Below are 17,722 nucleotides of genomic sequence, written 5' to 3'. Positions count from 1 at the left end.
ACGCCAGTTTTCTTTCTCCTGATAACGACGTCCTCTTGAGTAGTCCCCGCCCGGAGATCCGAATGGGGGACAATTTTACCTCCGGAATATTTTACCCAAGAGGACGCCATCATCATTTAATCATACAGTAAAGCTGCATGTCCTCGGGAAAAATTACGACTGTAGTTTCCCCTTGCTTTCAGCCGTTCGCAGTACCAGCACAGCAAGGCCGTTTTGGTTAATGTTACAAGGCCAGATCAGTCAATCATCCAGACTGTTGCCCCTGCAACTACTGAAAAGGCTGCTGCCCCTCTTCAGGAACCACATGTTTGTCTGGCCTCTCAACAGATACCCCTCCGTTGTGGTTGCACCTACGGTACGGCCATCTGTATCGCTGAACCACGCAAGCCTCCCCACCAACGGCAAGGTCCATGGTTCATGGGGGAAGAGCTGATAGATACCAAAGACTATATGAAGTAATTGACAAAATCACATGGAAAAGAAGAGAGCCTTTTCCAGCCTTCACCCTTTCTTAAATAACCCCTCCCCCCCACCCCTTTGTTTCATTTCACTTCTTGCTCCCCACCTTTTCTTTCAGTCCATTCTCCACCACTCCTCTTTTCTTCTTCCTCCCCCTCCTATGCAGCAAGGAAAAAATTGCCATGTAAAAAATATACATACGAGTTATGCAAAGCAGCAAAAAATCAGATTACTTCAATCAATGTCTAATGAAAAAAGAAATCTGAGATGTGCTAGCAAACGACATTTCGTTTTACAGGCGAGAAATAAATCAGAAACCAAAAAATTTTTAAAGAACTTTTTTCGATCTTAAAAACAAGTCATATGGAATCATCTTTAATTATTCAAGTCTGTATCAGACACAGTAACAGAAGAAACGAAATTTTTTAGTGTCATTGTTCAGACGCAAATCGCTTTTACTGATATGCGGCAACGATCCACAGCTGATTCTCTTGACTAATGATAACTGTTCGACAACAGTTTTCCTTATCGAAGCAGGCAATGTGTCACTAAAAAGTTTGTGATAAGTAGAGATTTAGTTTGAAGTACTTACAGATCTACAAATAAACAAAGTTTCACCGGTTAAATCAGTTGAAAAATCATATGGAAGTGAGGTCATATCATCTCAAATAGCACATGCGCAGTAGAGCTCTGTGGTTTGTAAACCAACTGCTGGGTTGAGGAAAATTTTACCTAACCTCTTGATACCGCAGATACGTTTCGGAGAATATGTTAACTCTGTCTACTCAGCATTTACTCCTTCAGGGGTATAGAAATTACAGGGTAGGTGAGAAACATGTGGCTCAGTTAATCACAATACCTTCTGTTCGCATGTGACCTGTGTTGCTCTTAAGCACGATACCAACATCGGACTGGGTGGGAGGCAGTGCAAAATTAATGGGCGAGTTTGCGGTTTCCCAGCTTGATGTATTGTGTCCTGAATTTCGCTGCCACCCTCACTTCCGTATACAGCGAACGACGGCAAGTCTCCCACTCTCATCAAATGTCTATTGTAAACTGTTGCACGTGACTACTCACGAAACTAGAAGCAACAGAACGTTTATGTATCCTGTTGGAAGTGGCAGATGATAAAGTAACCCTTAAATCAACTGACGCACAACTACCAGCAGTGCGACTCCACCATATTTGATAATGAATGGTAGTCTGTTGCCAGAACTTGCCACATTAACGCAGTGAAAGGGTGAATGCTTTTCTGTGGGGCCCTAAGATCGGTATTTAAAACTTTAGGCGAGTGTAGAAAGTTTTGTGATATTTCTGGAGAGCTGGCCAATGTCAATAACTTCCTGCCTAATTATTTCGGTGCAGTATCAGCTGACTATCTTCAGATAAATTCTGTCAACGGTATACCCAGCTAAATACATCGTCGCATGTATTCTTAAAACAACCAGAAGGCTAGCCGCATAATTTCGTGATCGGAAATTACTGACATCTCTCGTTCCTATCCAAATTTTGTACTACCGAGCAGTTGACGCCTGCTTTCTCATCACTAACTATCAGTAGTTTCCAATGACATAACACCATTACGGTTTCTAACAACTTCCATTACGTGTTCCTGACTGCTAGAGTTATAACTTTGTGAAGAAGTATACTAAATGCCTGAAACCAGTTAACGAAATGAAACTTTTTTATGCAACTCGTTGCTAAATATTTCAGTAAATACAACTACAGTTGCTGAAGTAAATGGTCCAAGTTTTTTGCCAGAACATCTATATTCGCAAACCGATTTTTGGCTGGAAGAAACGTTTTACTAGTTAGATTAAAATCAGTGAAGCATAACGATACTGATACGGTAACTAATAAATTTCGATATTCATTTATTGAAATAACCAGCAACCACCTGAAGACAAGAAATTTTAATTCCTGAATCAGTTTCATGCACTTAGTGCTCTTCTTCCGATGATTATAACTACCGCACAATTTATGAGTGTCAAAAATAAGATGCATGTAGCATAATGCTGTGGTCAAAGTCATTATCAACCACGTGACCACAGTAATATACTGCACACATCTCTTCCGACACTCGAAAATAGACCGATAGTTATAACTTTCTGAAGAAGGATACTAAATGCCAGGAACCACTTAACGAAATGAAACTTTTTTATGCAACTCGTTGCTAAATATTTCAATAAATACAACTACAGTTGGTGAAGATGGATAAAATACTAAAGTTTATATAGGTCAACCTTGATTTCAAACAATAGTTCTTTCACATTAAGCCTTTGAAGAGTAGGGAAGCCGTAGTTATCCTCGTGGTGCTACACCAAGACGTTATACCAACTCAGAATAAGCCAGTCTCAACTCACTGTAATATCAACATCAAAAAACCTGAATCAAGACTAATGGTTAAAATGGTTCAAATGGCTCTGAGCACTAAGGGACTTAACATCTGAGGTTATCAGTCCCCAAGAACTTAGAACTACTTAAACCTAACTAACCTAAGGACATCACACACATCCATGCCCGAGGCAGGATTCGACCCTGCGACCGTAGCGGTCGCGCGGTTCCAGACTGAAGCGCCTAGAACCGCTCGGCCACACTGGCCGGCTCAAGAGTAATGATTCGTACTCGAATTAAATCAGGCAGAGCTGAGGGAGTGACATTGGAAAACTAGACACGATTAGTAGTAGATGAGGAATAATATTTAGTCGCAAAATAAGAGGCGATGACTAAAGTAGTGCCCGTATATTGAATATGGATGGGCAACAGCGAGAAATGCAATTCTGAAAAACAAATTTGTTAACAGCGAATATAAATTTAAATATCAGGTGCCCTTTTCTGAAATAATTCGTCTTCAGTGTATACTTATGCTTAATTGAAACAGTTCAGACAAGGAAACAGAATCTTTTGAAGTATGTAAGTACGGTAAAATGCTGAAGATTCAGTGGTTATATCAGGTTTTGCAACTGTAATGCAAATTAACCTTATAAATTTCTTCATTGCGCCGTATAATTATTATCTGATAATTTTTTTCTGTAATAAGTGAAATGTTACGTTCGAGTGAATATGTAATATGTTTTTGTAATTAATATAACTGAAAACTAATGTAAATTTCCTTTGTTGCGGAATGTATATTATGATTACACTAGGTCAGCAAATTTTGTACCGTTATTAAAAGAGTAAAGCCATATGTTAACACCGTTTCTGGTCGCTGCTGTGTGACATCAGGGTGGCTGCGTTGCACTCCCGTGTTATTTTACTTGATTGTGCAGACGCGACTGTTGTGTGCAGAGTGAAGAGTTAGGTCCACTTGAGACCCAGTTCGTAACTGCAAGGCTCACCGGACGTGACAAGTGTGTGCAGATATATAAGTCTCTAGGAACATAAAAATCGTGCCCCGTCATTGCTCATTACTAATTAAAGAAAATGCATAGCGAATTGAGTAAAATGAGCGTTGTCACAAATATCGAAGCCATCCTCTCTACATCTCAGATGAACTGTAAGGCTGCTTAGTTTATACAATTAGAAACACTATAAGACATACCCAGTACCTTTTTAATCTTAAGTAATGCTAGTTATATGTTAAAATTCTAGTGATCTAACCATTCACCTATGTCATTTTCACCTTCAGTAAGGTCCTGTACCTTTCCTGTTATAGAAAAGTCGAGTGTCTTTGATTTATGAAAGGAAAAGATTTTTGTTAGAAGTATGATGAAGGTAGAACAGAAACTATGCCTCAGTAAGCCAATTAATCAGTTCTACAATAAATAGAGGTATTTAACTGAAGTAACAGTAAATTTAGTTGCAATATTGCTGAGAAATTTAGATTCAAAGTAAGGTAATGAAAAATTTGTAAATTCTATTTCATGATATTTATTAATGTTAGTTTGATTATAAATTATAGAGTGCAGGACAGTCAGTCGTCCCTTTTTTTAGATGTTATTACGCTAATCCAGATTTCGGCTTGTGGCTAGCCATTCTCAATGTACTATTTTCAAATTTCGATGCCTATAATTACCAATTGTTCGGGCGTCAGTCGCATTCCATTGAACACTACTGTAAGATATGTGTGTAGTATTGGTCTGGCGAACAAGACAGCAATATAATTGCTTGAAAATATGAATACCACATCAGTGTAATTGTAATGTATGTTAGAAATTTTCTGATAGTAGTCTACATCCCTAGCAGTTGCAGATAATTTATCATCGTTGAGGTGGTCAATGACTGAAACTGGCCAAGTGCGATTAGCAATTTCACTATGACGGTTCCATGTCAATCTAATTACGTATACAGACAATACATTCATTACCGGATTCGAAAATTTCCACTATTTATGCTTGTTATCGACATCGATACTGGTAGGGTATCGGTCACAGTATTTCCAAGACTTCCGACAATGTTTTAATTTCAAGGTTGATGATGCTGTGGTGTAAGGGAAGGTGTCGTCGTTGAGTGACACAAGATGACTTGGACAAGATTTGTGATTGGTGTAAAGAATGGCAGCTAACTTTCAATATAGATAAACGTAAATTAATGCAGATGAATATGAAAAAGAATCCCGTAATGTTTGAATACTCCATTAACAGTGTAGCGCTTGACACAGACACGTCGATTAAATATTTGGGCGTGACATTGCAGAGCGAAATGAAGTGGGACAAGCATGTAATGGCAGTTGTGGGGAAGGCGGATAGTCGTCTTCGGTTCATTGGTAGAATTTTGGGAATATGTAGTTCATCTGTAAAGGAGACCGCTTATAAAACACTAATACGACCTATTCTTGAGTATTACTCGAGCGTTTGGGATCCTTATCAGGTCGGATTGAGAGAGGACATAGAAGCAATTCGGAGGTGGGCTGCTAGATTTGTTACTGGTAGGTTTGATCATCACGCGAGTGTTATGGAAATGCTTCAGGAACTCGGGTGAGAGTCTCTAGAGGAAAGGAGGCGTTCTTTTCGTGAATCGCTACTGACGAAATATAGAGAACCAGCATTTGAGGCTGACTGCAATACAATTTTACTGCCGCCAACTTACATTTCGCGGAAAGACCACAAAGATAAGATAAGAGAGATTAGGGCTCGTACAGAGGCATATAGGCAGTAATTTTTCCCTCGTTCTGTTTGGGAGTGGAACAGGGAGAGAAGATGCTAGTTGTGGTACGAGGTACCCTCCGCCACGCACCGTATGGTGGATTGCGGGTTATTTATGTAGCTGTAGAAGGTTGAAGTCGGATTGAAAATGACAAAAGAAATGTTTTTCGTGTGATACAATTACAAACTAATAATTTACCGATTGTTCTTTTACTTTTACTGTGAAACATTTCCTCTCACCAAATTTCATGATCCTACGTAAAAAAACATCCTTTAGGAATCATCGAGTGAGTTTGCGAGTATCAAAATGTGTGAGCTATTTGGCAGTTATTGCAACCAGAAAGAGTTGACTTTGGAATCGTTGGGAAGCATATGCGTTGCATAGTACGACGTAATCACGTCTTTTGTCTTCTAATACGTTTTCCATTAGTGTGTTACAGAAGCATTTTAGCAAACGTCGCTGCACTGAGTTTGGCCTGACAATATTTATGGTCATTTCACTATAATTCATATATGACAAGTTGACAGACAACGAAACGAGGGGAAATTTCCAGCTTGTTCCCACAAAAATTGCGAACACAGCTCTGTTCAGTATGTGGTGAAGTGAGTCCAACACTTCACTTTTTGGCTGTGAACAGCATCCCCAGCTCCATCCCCCTCCTCATCCCTGGATACCTTCCAGTAAATATACGGTTACCAGTTATTGCAGTCCGAAAGACAATTGCGTATTGGTAGTCGGTGACGTGTGCAGATTCGGAAAAGCACTACATCACGACAGCTTTGGATTAATAAACAGCTGGATGAGGCCATTACAGAGCGCCACAGAGGATCCCAAACAGTTTGGCGAGAGCACTGCGGCCGCCCTCTGTTGTCAGACTTGATTTCCCAGTGGTACCCTGCTGCCTGCCTCGTGCTGACGTCCTTGTATCACATCAACAGCTTCCCCACACACAAAGATCACGCGCCGTGGAGAACGCAGGCGTCGCCGAGTTTGATTTAATAGTCTAAATTGTGATCTTGCTAATTTTCGGCACGTAGGATTCCTCTTGTTCTCCAATTCCTTGAAGCCATTACATCTTAATGTGCTTCCATGATGTAATTATAGTATCCTAAACAAGAGTCTTTTGCGGTCCAGGAAGAACCTGAATTTCAGTCGCGGTATGAGTATGGTACGGTGCAATAGAACCTTCGGTTATTCATAACACTTTCTGTGAGAAAAGTGACGAGACTTAAAACGCCGGGAGAGATCTGACAACGCTGTGTTGTTCTCTTGTGTAGACACGTGTGATCACCCCTTCCAGATGCTCACACCGAGTTTCAGCTCCTTAAAATCATCACGTGAATTCTTGGAGCACTATCAGTCAAGTTGTGTGTTTTGGTATGTGTTACGAAAAGGGAACAGCGGACTTTAGACCAACGTTATGGAGTAAGGTTTCGTTTTAAAACTGGGGAATCCTCGATTGAGACGTTTCAAAAGATACAACAGCCCTATAGGTAACATTCGTAAGCGAGAGCACAAGTTTTTCACTCTCACAAATCAATTTAGGAAGGCCGAAAATAGGTTCAAGATGAAAATCGCTTCAGGTATACCTTCAATTTCAAAAGCCGACGAAAACGACGAATATATCTATACTCTTGTGAGAGAAAAACGACATTTCACAAAAAGGACAATACGTGACATGTCGAACTTGAACATTTTCATAGTGCATCCAATTTTGACCGAAGATTTGCACGTGGAAAAGTTATATGCCAATATGGTGGCGAAAAACCTCACAGCTCAGCAGAAGAACTATGAAAGAAATTTTTGCGTTGGTTTTCTTGAGAGGATTTCCAATGACCACAAATAATTCAGTCGTTTAATCACAGGTAACGAATTCGGAATTTTTGAGTAGGCTCCTGAGACAAAGCGCAGAGAAACATCTTCTCCACTGAAAAAAGTTCAAATGAGCAAAGCAAAGGTCAAAACAATGCTGATTTGCTTTTTTGACAGTAGGGATATAATGCATAAGAATTCGTTCTTTCGTTCTTCCGGGACAAAGTGTCAGTCAAGTGTGTTACAAAGATGTTCTTCAAAGGCTCAGGAAAAGAGTGAATCGAATAAGATCGGACAATGCAGACAAGTGGATGCTGCATCATGATAATGCCCCATGTCACACGGCTACTTCCATCACGGAATATTTGACCACAAAAGGCGTCTTTATTGTTCCGCAGTACACCTATTCACTTGATCTGAGGCCTTGCGATTTTTTTCTATTCCAGAAATGTAGTATAGGGCTCTATATACGACACCAGGGAAATCCAAGGGTAAATTTTCCACATATTTTTCACTTTAAATTTTAAAACATTTTGCGCAAAAGTGGCCGGCTCTTTGAACCCGCATCTTTTGGGCCAAAAGATGGCGGACACTTCTTGGCAACCACTTTCCTGTGTCCAGACGTTGGTCAGCATAAAGTAGACTGGAAGGTAATTTCAGACTGTCAAAAATTACCTGAAAAATCCATTTGTGAAGTTCATGACAAAGTAGACTGGCAAGCCATCTCCGAAAAACAAAAGCTATCTGAAAATTTCATTCTTGAGTGTCAACATGAAGTAGATTGGTACAATATAACAAGATATAAGAATCTGAAGATTTTATAACGGAATTTCGAGATAGTTTGGAGCTGGAAGTAATTCCAAGGTGGCAAAATTTATCTGCATCATTCTTAGAAAAATTATTTCAACCATTTGATTTGACTGAGTTGTCAGGAAAAATGTGTCATCTGCTTGGATGAAGAAGAAAACCAGCAACGGCAATTTGTGGTGACAAAATGCAAACACTTTTTTCATAATTAATGCGTTGACCAGGGGCGAGCAATGCAAAGAAAGTGTGCAATTTGTAGAACACAACAACATGCACAATTTATTTTCTTTCTTCCTCGAAGTCTAAGAATGAACACTTTTATGGATCAAGATCCATTAGGAAACACTATACCTGTCAACTCATTTAAAAATTGTCAGTAATCATTCCGTGCTTAAGATCATAAGTCAAATTCCTCTTGCCGTACATAATGATGTGGGTCAAACTGTCATCAGCAATAAGTTCATTAAAAGTCGCTGACTGTTTTATGGCTGTCTTTTGAGCAGTAACAACATTCTTGCACCTACTCATACTGATAACATATATTGGATATGAACTAATGTAAGCGTGTGCGCTAATTTTAGCACCATTACTCGATTCAGTTATTCTCTTGAAATCTGTGAACACGCTGTATGCCTTCAAACCAGTGGCTGGAGGATTAATGTTCCACAGTTCTTTGGGAAATATCTCGTTCCTGCCGTTCTTGAGATAAATATTTTGCAGCTTAACGTGAGCATACAATGACGAGTCTGCATCTTGATTTTCTTTCCCGTTGGTCTGAAACACCACAAACACAAAATACGGCATATCAAATTCCATAGAATTATAGTAATTTCTTATATCCAGTTCACAATATCTTTTGCCGTTGATTCCCGCTATTTCCTGCGTTTGCAGGTCAAAAAATGAAATAGGCATTTTAGGCTGCTTAAAGCATCTTTGCCCTCAATTCCATTTCTTAATTCGGTTCATACCTTACAATAGTTACTCGAATTTCCATATTCTTAATTGTCACTTTACCATCGTATGGCCTAGAATCTATGATGTTAGTGCCACCATCCTTCTTTGAAAACCATCTATACAACGCGTCTCCAGCATTTGGACTTCCTACAGAAGATATCGTTAAATCTCCTTACCACATGATACCTCTATAACCTTCAAAAAAAGCCGCCCAGCATTTTCAGCGTGTAAAGTACTTCATTTTCTTTTCTTTGCAAGTTTCCGTTGTTAATGAAATTTCCCCTGAATATTGTGTCACCGTCCAGAGAAGACTTTAGGTGATACAAAACTGTTGAAGAAACACCTGCATGTTCTAGCCTGTAGATACTCTGTCCTCTTTTCTAGACAATTCCTATAATCCATAGTTGTATTGGAAAATTGTCAACTAGTTTCACATCCGATTTGCCTTCATAAGCAGTGTAATCTGAGCCGTTTGCTTGTGTCGCATTAAATGTCACGTACAAGTAAGAATTATTATCAAATCAGCCATCACCAACTTTGAGGTCTATTTCTACATCTTTGTTTGGCAAGTTCAATAGTCTTCTCTTTTACTGGAAATGGCTGCCACTGATAACTTTCTATCTGGTTAATCTTTATTGTAGCATTTCCAGAAGTACAGAATCGTTTTCGTTCTTTCTAGTGACTTGCAGATTTTGAAGTTTATCATGAACTATGAAAAATAACGGATAGCTTGCCTCATATATGATAAAACTGCTAACCTGCAAATGACCAGCTATTTCAAACAACTTTGGCTTAAATAAAGCGATAATGTTCGTCTCCCTATGAAAATGATCAAATATACCATCTGCTAAATTAAAATGGACTTTGATTTTATCCAAAGGAATGATTTTCGGCAGCTTTCCTGAACAGTGTTTACTGCGAGCTACACAGTTTGATCCTCCGTAAAACCCAGCAACCACCCGATACTGTTCTCTCCATCAAAATACAGCTCCTGGCGTGTGCTCTGAATTTCGACTCTGTTGAACGTATTATTTGGCTTAGTCTTTAAATTATCCACATTGAATGGCTGCTGACTCTGTATATATTTCTCTAAATTATGTAGACTGTACTGGCCTGTGGGAATAGTCAACGTGTTAATGACCCCGTCTTTCTCAAAGTACAGTCTCTTGTTTTCACATGTAACATTTGGAGTAAAAAATGTCGAGTAAAAACCAACCAGTCCTACTTTTGTAAACGAACATCATATAGGTACCTACAGTCCCTTTTCTAAAGTCGAAGAGTTACCACTCAGTTAAAAAATTTTGTTTATTTAATATTATTATTATTATTATTATTATTGTAAATGACGACTAATTGGGAGCCAAAAATCAGAATTCTTGAAAGGAAAGAGAAAAGGAAAGATGGTGATTTTGTACCCAATTCTATTCAACGTACAATAATAGGCCCAAGTAGCTGTGGGGAAACCACGTTAATAATTTACAATTATATCTTAGCGCCAGGATGGTTGAACTGGGAAAAACTTAAGCTCTTGTTTGTTTACTCTAGAAGTTTAGATTAGCCAAAACATCAAGAATTTATAGAAGTATGTAAAAAGTGAAGATAAACAGAAAGAAAAAATTACTACTTTTATCACCAACACTAATGAAATTATTCCACTAAATGACTGTAAAGATAACTCTGTTGTTGTTTCTTACGACTTCATTCTTGAAAATCAAGATGTAGTCAGAGAATACTTTACCAGAGAACGACATAAGAACATTGACTGCTTGTATTTCGCACTAACGTACTCAAAAATTCCTAAGCAACTGGTGAGAGACAACCTTAATTTTCTCAACATTTTTAGGAAAGGTGACACAAATTTAAAGCACATCTACGACGAATTTGTGGGTGGCGATTTGAAGGGGAACAACTTTAGAGGCATTTGCAGTAAATCTTGGAACTACAAGATTGGCTGTATAACTATCGATATGACTCGTAAAGCAAACTACGCCAAATACAGAACTTATATTAAAAGGTTTATCAGATTTTAATGGATCAAGATCCATAAAAAATTACACTGCTTTTATTCACCCAACTATTGTGTGAGCTATCAAAACGTAACCTTTTCACATGATCTTTATCACCTTTCTTTTTCGGCTCATAAACATCTGGGTATTTCGTGTTCTGTAATTCCTGCTCATAGACGCTTCCTTTAATTTCGTTACCACTCGTATCTTCCAGATTATACGTAGGCGGATTTGTGTTGCTGACTAATTCAGTAGACTAATTAGCTGTATAGCCTTTCTGGAAAACACTCTTCATTTTGCTGATTCTCACTTTATCACCTGGCGCGTACTTGTGTGATTCACCCCTGAGTTCCACCGCTTTTTGCCGTAGCGAATCAGTTACATCTGCAGGGCTCATACATATTGATCTATGTACACTGTTGTAATTGTGGATCAACTTTGGCAGTAGGTCGACGCACCTGTAATTACCTTGAAGTGCAAACTGTTTCCGGATATTTTCCCTGAGGTTTCTGTTCAACCGTTCGACGAATGACGCCTTAATATCTAGAAAAACAGAGTAGTGATTTGTTTTCAAGCTTCATCAACTCTCTATATGTCTGTTGTAGAGTTCTTTAATGTTATCTGTCTCCAAATTTTTCGGCTTCCTTTCAGCCACTACATATTTAAAGGCGCTAGTAATGTTTTCACCAGATTTATCTTTAACAGGGATCGCCCAAGCACATTTAGAGAACACATCTATCACAGTCAACAAATGCCACATCTTTCATTGATTTTAGATACGTTATTTAGGTTACCAGAATCCATTTCAACCAAGTCAGCTTGGAATAGATCGTCTATAGTAAGTGCTATAACAGCTCTCCTTGGGTAGTTCTTTCTCACCGGTTTGTGCAGCTCGTTCACAATTTCTTCAGGAATATTCACAATCGACCATTTCAGCCTTGTTTTTAGAAACTTTCTCTTCTTACACTTGCATTTTGCACAATGGCCCTTGATTCTGGCTCGACCATTTTTTTGTGGTAACTGTCTGTAAATCTTTTGCACCTCAGGCACCAAATATGCTTCTCGTCGTCATTCATTTATAATTAACTTTGCATCTTCCTCTTTAGTGCATCAGAGCTGTCTTTCATGTTATTTATCTCTTAGTCATTTTTTCTGAAGTATTGGCCGAGGTAAGCTTTGCTCGCGTAGTTATTTAGTTGCTTCCCTAGATATTTTTTGGTAAGTACATTATGGCTATCTATAGGCTCTTTGACATCCACTTATCTCCTACCTTTGAAGTCAATATAACCTTTCGTTATCTTAGAAACGCTATTTAATTCCTTTCGAAATTGTGTTCTCTGATCTTCCAAGTAGTTTTACTAGCTGTCGATCTTAGTTGCTTATGAAATTATTTGATTTTTGAAACTAATTCCCCAAGTCACCTTTACTAGTCAGGTCATCTTCCCAAATATATCCATTTATCACATCGAGAACTTTATAAAACAACCACCCATCTGAAAACAGCTTCGAGACCAGAAAGCATAAGTGGCCACACATAAACTGATCTAAATTTTGACCCTCTCTGCGTTGTAAAACAAGTCATCTCGGCCTACATAGTTCACTAACGATTGTGGAATATCGCCACCAAACGGATCAAACACAAATTTTTCACTGCCATTCTTGAAGTAACATACCCAGTTAGTGCCTAAGTGATCAGACGTATCTAGGTTAACAATACGTGCTTCAACTTTTGCAGCTTTTTACGGTAGTTCATCGATCATTGAGACGCCTCTAAAATTTTCAGTTTTCCGTTGGTCTACTAATTTTTCTATATGAAAGTTGATAAAAGGTTGGTTATGTTTTTGCATCAGTTCTTTGACTTCTTTTTTCTAAGACATGATTTCTTAGGCAAACTTGCCCCCCTCCCCCGCTTTTGTTTTCTCCATTTCTAGGTTATGTTACTTCTGTTCTGCCAAATCTGCATCTTTCTTCTGGTTTTTATCTACAGCACTCGTAATTCGTGCAGTGTCACCGGCCATCGATCCAATGTCGCCTAGTGCAGCTAGAATCAGCGGAAGAACCCGCCTTCGAGTTTAGCTTCTTTTTTGCTGTAAGATATTCAAGCAATTTTATTTTTACAACAGGAATAGATAAGGTGAGGAGTAAACGACCATTTTTTTTTTAACTTTACTGGCTTTCTGTTTCACCTGTGATTCAGAAAGAAAATTATCAAGAAAGCCGTGACTTTTCAGTTCGTCGTTGGGGAGCTTTAGCTTAATAGCTTTTGCTCTTGGCTTGCCGCTAGATGATACGTTAAAATCAATACTAAATCCTTTCACTTATTAACAGGAGGGAAAAATTATAAAGTCCAGCCGTTATCGTCTCCTTTGGACTAACATCTTTCCGTCTACTCCAGCGAGGATACCAGTGCATGGCACGCGTTTTCAGCATGAAGACAAGGTGATTTTTTTGAGTTGGAACGTCTCTTGAGTGCTGACTTCTACAACCAATGTCTCCAACAAGTCAGTTATCAATGGGAAATTTATCGCATTAAAGAGAGTACATGCAGAGGACTAACGCCATAACTACAACTCAAGGTCACAGATTGATACTTTTGAGCTGGTAATTTATACTTTATGGTTACCTCTCGTAGGAAAGAGTACACATCCAGTAATCATCTTACTTAGTGTCAAGCACCAAATTTTCATCACAAATATCTTTCGATACATTAGATATCTGTAAAAGCCTGCACCATGATTAATAGTCAAGAATCCTGACAAGTAACAGGAAATACACGAGGGCTATTCGGAAAGTAAGTTCCGATCTGTCGCGGAATGGAAACCACTGTGAAAATCGGATGAAATTTTGCACATATGTGTTGGACATTGTCTCTAGTGTTCCTGTCGATCGCATTACGTCGCTCTTTTCAGTCCTGAGCGCACAGTAAGTAAAGATGCTTAGAAAATGGTGTCTCTTTCCAAGTACGAGGGCCTGGTGAGAAATTCCCCCTGAAGCTATGCAGCACACATAACACTGCTGTCATTCATTTCCTTCTTCAAGAAAATTGTCAGCCAGATTCTGCAGGGACAGTGAAGATTCTCCTGCAGCCTTTTGAATGCAAAGCGTTTGATCCCCCACATTACAGCCCGTAACTTGCTTACCTTGAGTTTCATCTCTGCTCGTGAGAACTCCTGGCCATGACGACAACATTTTGTCACAGACAACCAGCTGTAGACCAGCGCAGAGAATAGCAGGAAACCAATGGCGCCTGCCTTCTACGACAAAGATACTGTAAAGTTGGTACAACGTAATGACAGTGTCTAATTTGGAGTGGGGCTATGTCGATAAGTAGCTGTAATTTGTAGCTAACGGTTGCAAATAAAACATTTTTCATTTACACAGTGCTTTCCATTTCGCGATCGATCGGAACTAACTTTCCCTTGTAACTTACTAAATTTTATAGTTATAATTATAGAGGTTTCATATACATTGCCCAACAAACATGTGAAGTACTCAAAAGAGATTTGGGTTTCAATATAAATCTGTATGCACACACACCATCAGCGTGTATGTAAATAATATGAGATGCAAATCTCAGTGACAGGTAGAACAGACGACAGACTGCATTATGTCACTGCCGTATAGTGTTGTTGCCGATTCGGATATACTAAATAAGGAGCGCGAACAGCACCAGATGTTGCATAATCCTTCTAAAGGTTACCGATGCCGTGTACTCGTTTCGCACAGCGCTACTGGTAACAGTTAAGCCTCAATGTGGGTCGAATACTCCAATATCCAGACTTGTAGGGGCATTCGGTTGAGACAGTCGCCAAAGGTGGCGGGCGTCAAGAGAAATAGATATCAGGCATAGTCATCGCCAAGCTAAGGTTCTGGTCAACTACAGGGTGGCACACGATAAGCCACCTGATTTATTTCATGAATAACACATTTGTTGTTGACAAGATTCGTAATTGATTGATGTAGAAGTAAAGAATACAGCTTGGAAATACAACCTAATCAATCACATGTTCAATATGACTGCCATTGAGGTTTAAAACTTCTTTAAGTCGCACACGTGCATTTGTGACAACTCTCCGATACAAATCTTTTGGAATGGCACGGCATAATTCCACAATAATAGCCGTAAGTTGCGCGGCATTTTCGGGTTTTCTGTGGTACACCTGAAGGAATCCCCAAAGAAAGAAGTCACCTGGGTTAATATCCGGGTTGTGGGGCGGCCATATTCCTCCTTCTGCATAACGTGCTCGAAATCTGTTTGACTGTACCCTGAGGCCAAGTCTTTCGTGTAGGAAATCAAGCACAACGTTGGCAGTATGGGGACGTACTCCATCTTGCATGAACCATTGTGTCTGCAATGGAAGGCACTGAGCAAAGAACTGGTTTCGCAGCATTTGTAAATAGCGTTCACCGGTTACTGTAACATCGAAGAAGAATGGGCCGATGATTCCATGGCTTGACATCGCGACCCACAAGCAGATTTTCTCCCCATAGGTGTCTTTCGTGTGGATTATCCGCGGAGATTCAAGTGCCCAAAATCGAACGTTCTGTTGTTCACAAGACCGTTCACGTAAAAATAAGCTTCGTCAGTAAACCTTGTGTTGTGTGGCGCTACCTCTTGGTCTTGCTCGATTGTCCACCTTGCTAACAGCAGTCTCCGCTCCTTATCTCTCGCAGTAAGCTTATGCGCCAGTCACCTTGCGTGGAAGCAAGCGAAGGTCGGATTGAATAATTCTTTGTACAGATCTGCCTTCAATTCCCAACTCAGCACCGGCTCTTCTTATTGATTTACTTGAACTACTTCAATGATTTGCGGCGAACATACGGTACGTGAATGTGGCCGCTGACACTCCAAAACAGATTTAGTACCTTCAAACTTTCAATGTAATCTGCGTATTGTCTGTGGGCTGGGAGCCCGCTGTGTGCCGAAATGAGCACGAAACCTTCTGTGTGTCAATGTAACGCTGTTCGTCGCCGCGAACACAGTCTTCGTCTTCTGTGCGACTGTCAACCGTCTTTTGTCCGCCATCGCAGCGTACTGAAATGGCGGACTGACAACAGAAGCGATGAACTCGCAACGACTTCTGGCGTAATTTCTATGAACTGCACGAAGCTGAGACCACAATTTGAAAGCTGTTGCCCAAATAGTATACTTGTAGGGTCAAAATTCAATAGGGTGACTTATCGTGCACCACCCTGTATGTGTGATCACCACACTGGAGGATGGCCGAATTTCGTACCAGTCACATCGCAATCCATTGATACCTGTGTCTGCCATATGGGAATAAGTAGTACACTCTCCTGATATCGTGCCGACCCGCACCATTCTTCGGAGACAAGCAGCAAAAAAAAAAATGGTTCAAATGGCTCTGAGCACTATGCGACTCAACTGCTGAGGTCATCAGTCGCCTAGAACTTAGAACTAATTAAACCTAACTAACCTAAGGACATCACACACATCCACGCCCGAGGCAGGATTCGAACCTGCGACCGTAGCGGTCACGCGGTTCCAGACTGAAGCACCTTTAACCGCACGGCCACACCGGCCGGCGACAAGCAGCAGCTGGACTAAAGAAATACCGTGCGTTGGCAACCGTTAACACCACAACACAAACAACTGCGTTTGGAATGGTGCCATGAACTGGGAATGTAGAGTGCTGATGATTGGTGTCGAATTGTGAACTGCTGGGTATGACGACGATATTTTGGCACAGACAACGAGCTGTAGACAAGTGCAGAGAATAGGTGTTACCCTAACCCAGAATGACTGTTGTCGGACAGTATGGCGACGACCTGGACAAAGATCATATTCTTATCGCCGTTTCGAGGCGCACAGCGGGTTTACTCCTTGTGCCATGGTCTCGGAGCCATCGGTATTCACATCACGGCTGGTAGCAACTGGAGGAACCCTGAAAGCCCCACGTTATGTCTTTCGTCCTGATGAGTTACTTCACATAAGACAGTATTTTTAACATAACAACGATAGTCTACACACGACAGGTGCATCTATGAGCTCTCTGCGTGCCGTTGAGGTATTCACATGGCCAGCAAGGTCCACCCGAGATCTGTCCCCGACAGATGACCTGTGGGACAAACTTGGACGTTAACACCGTCCAGTTCCAGTGAGCAGTTATCACTTACCTCTTACGTGTTAAAGCAGTTGTGGACCAGCTTGTCTCAGGGCAGGATACAACGTCTGTACGGCACCCTTGCCAAACGACCCAGTGCGTGCATCCAAGACGAAGAGGGTGCCACGTCATACCAGTAAATGGGTTCGAAATGCCAAGCACATTGTAAATTATCAGTTTTTTTTTAGACAACATAGTTGTGTGGAGATAACAGCGACTGGTTTACCTATAATCAATTATTCAAAATGACAGTCACAATCGCATTATTTATTTTACCGTCAACCGCTTTCAACCCGCGATGGGGTCATCTTCACGGCAATTTACACCATTTGATCGCTCGCTGGAGTCGTCATCCTGCCTGTGCACGGTTGTCTACGCATAGTTACCGTGCACAGGCAGGGTGACGACTCCAGCGAGCGATCAAATGGTGTAAATTGCCGTGAAGATGACCCCATCGCGGGTTGAAAGCGGTTG

The sequence above is a fragment of the Schistocerca piceifrons genome, chromosome 2, assembly GCF_021461385.2.
Source record: "Schistocerca piceifrons isolate TAMUIC-IGC-003096 chromosome 2, iqSchPice1.1, whole genome shotgun sequence".
Lineage (NCBI taxonomy): Eukaryota > Metazoa > Arthropoda > Insecta > Orthoptera > Acrididae > Schistocerca > Schistocerca piceifrons.
The sequence above is the reverse complement of the archived record's forward strand: the minus strand, read 5'-3'. Positions refer to the sequence as shown.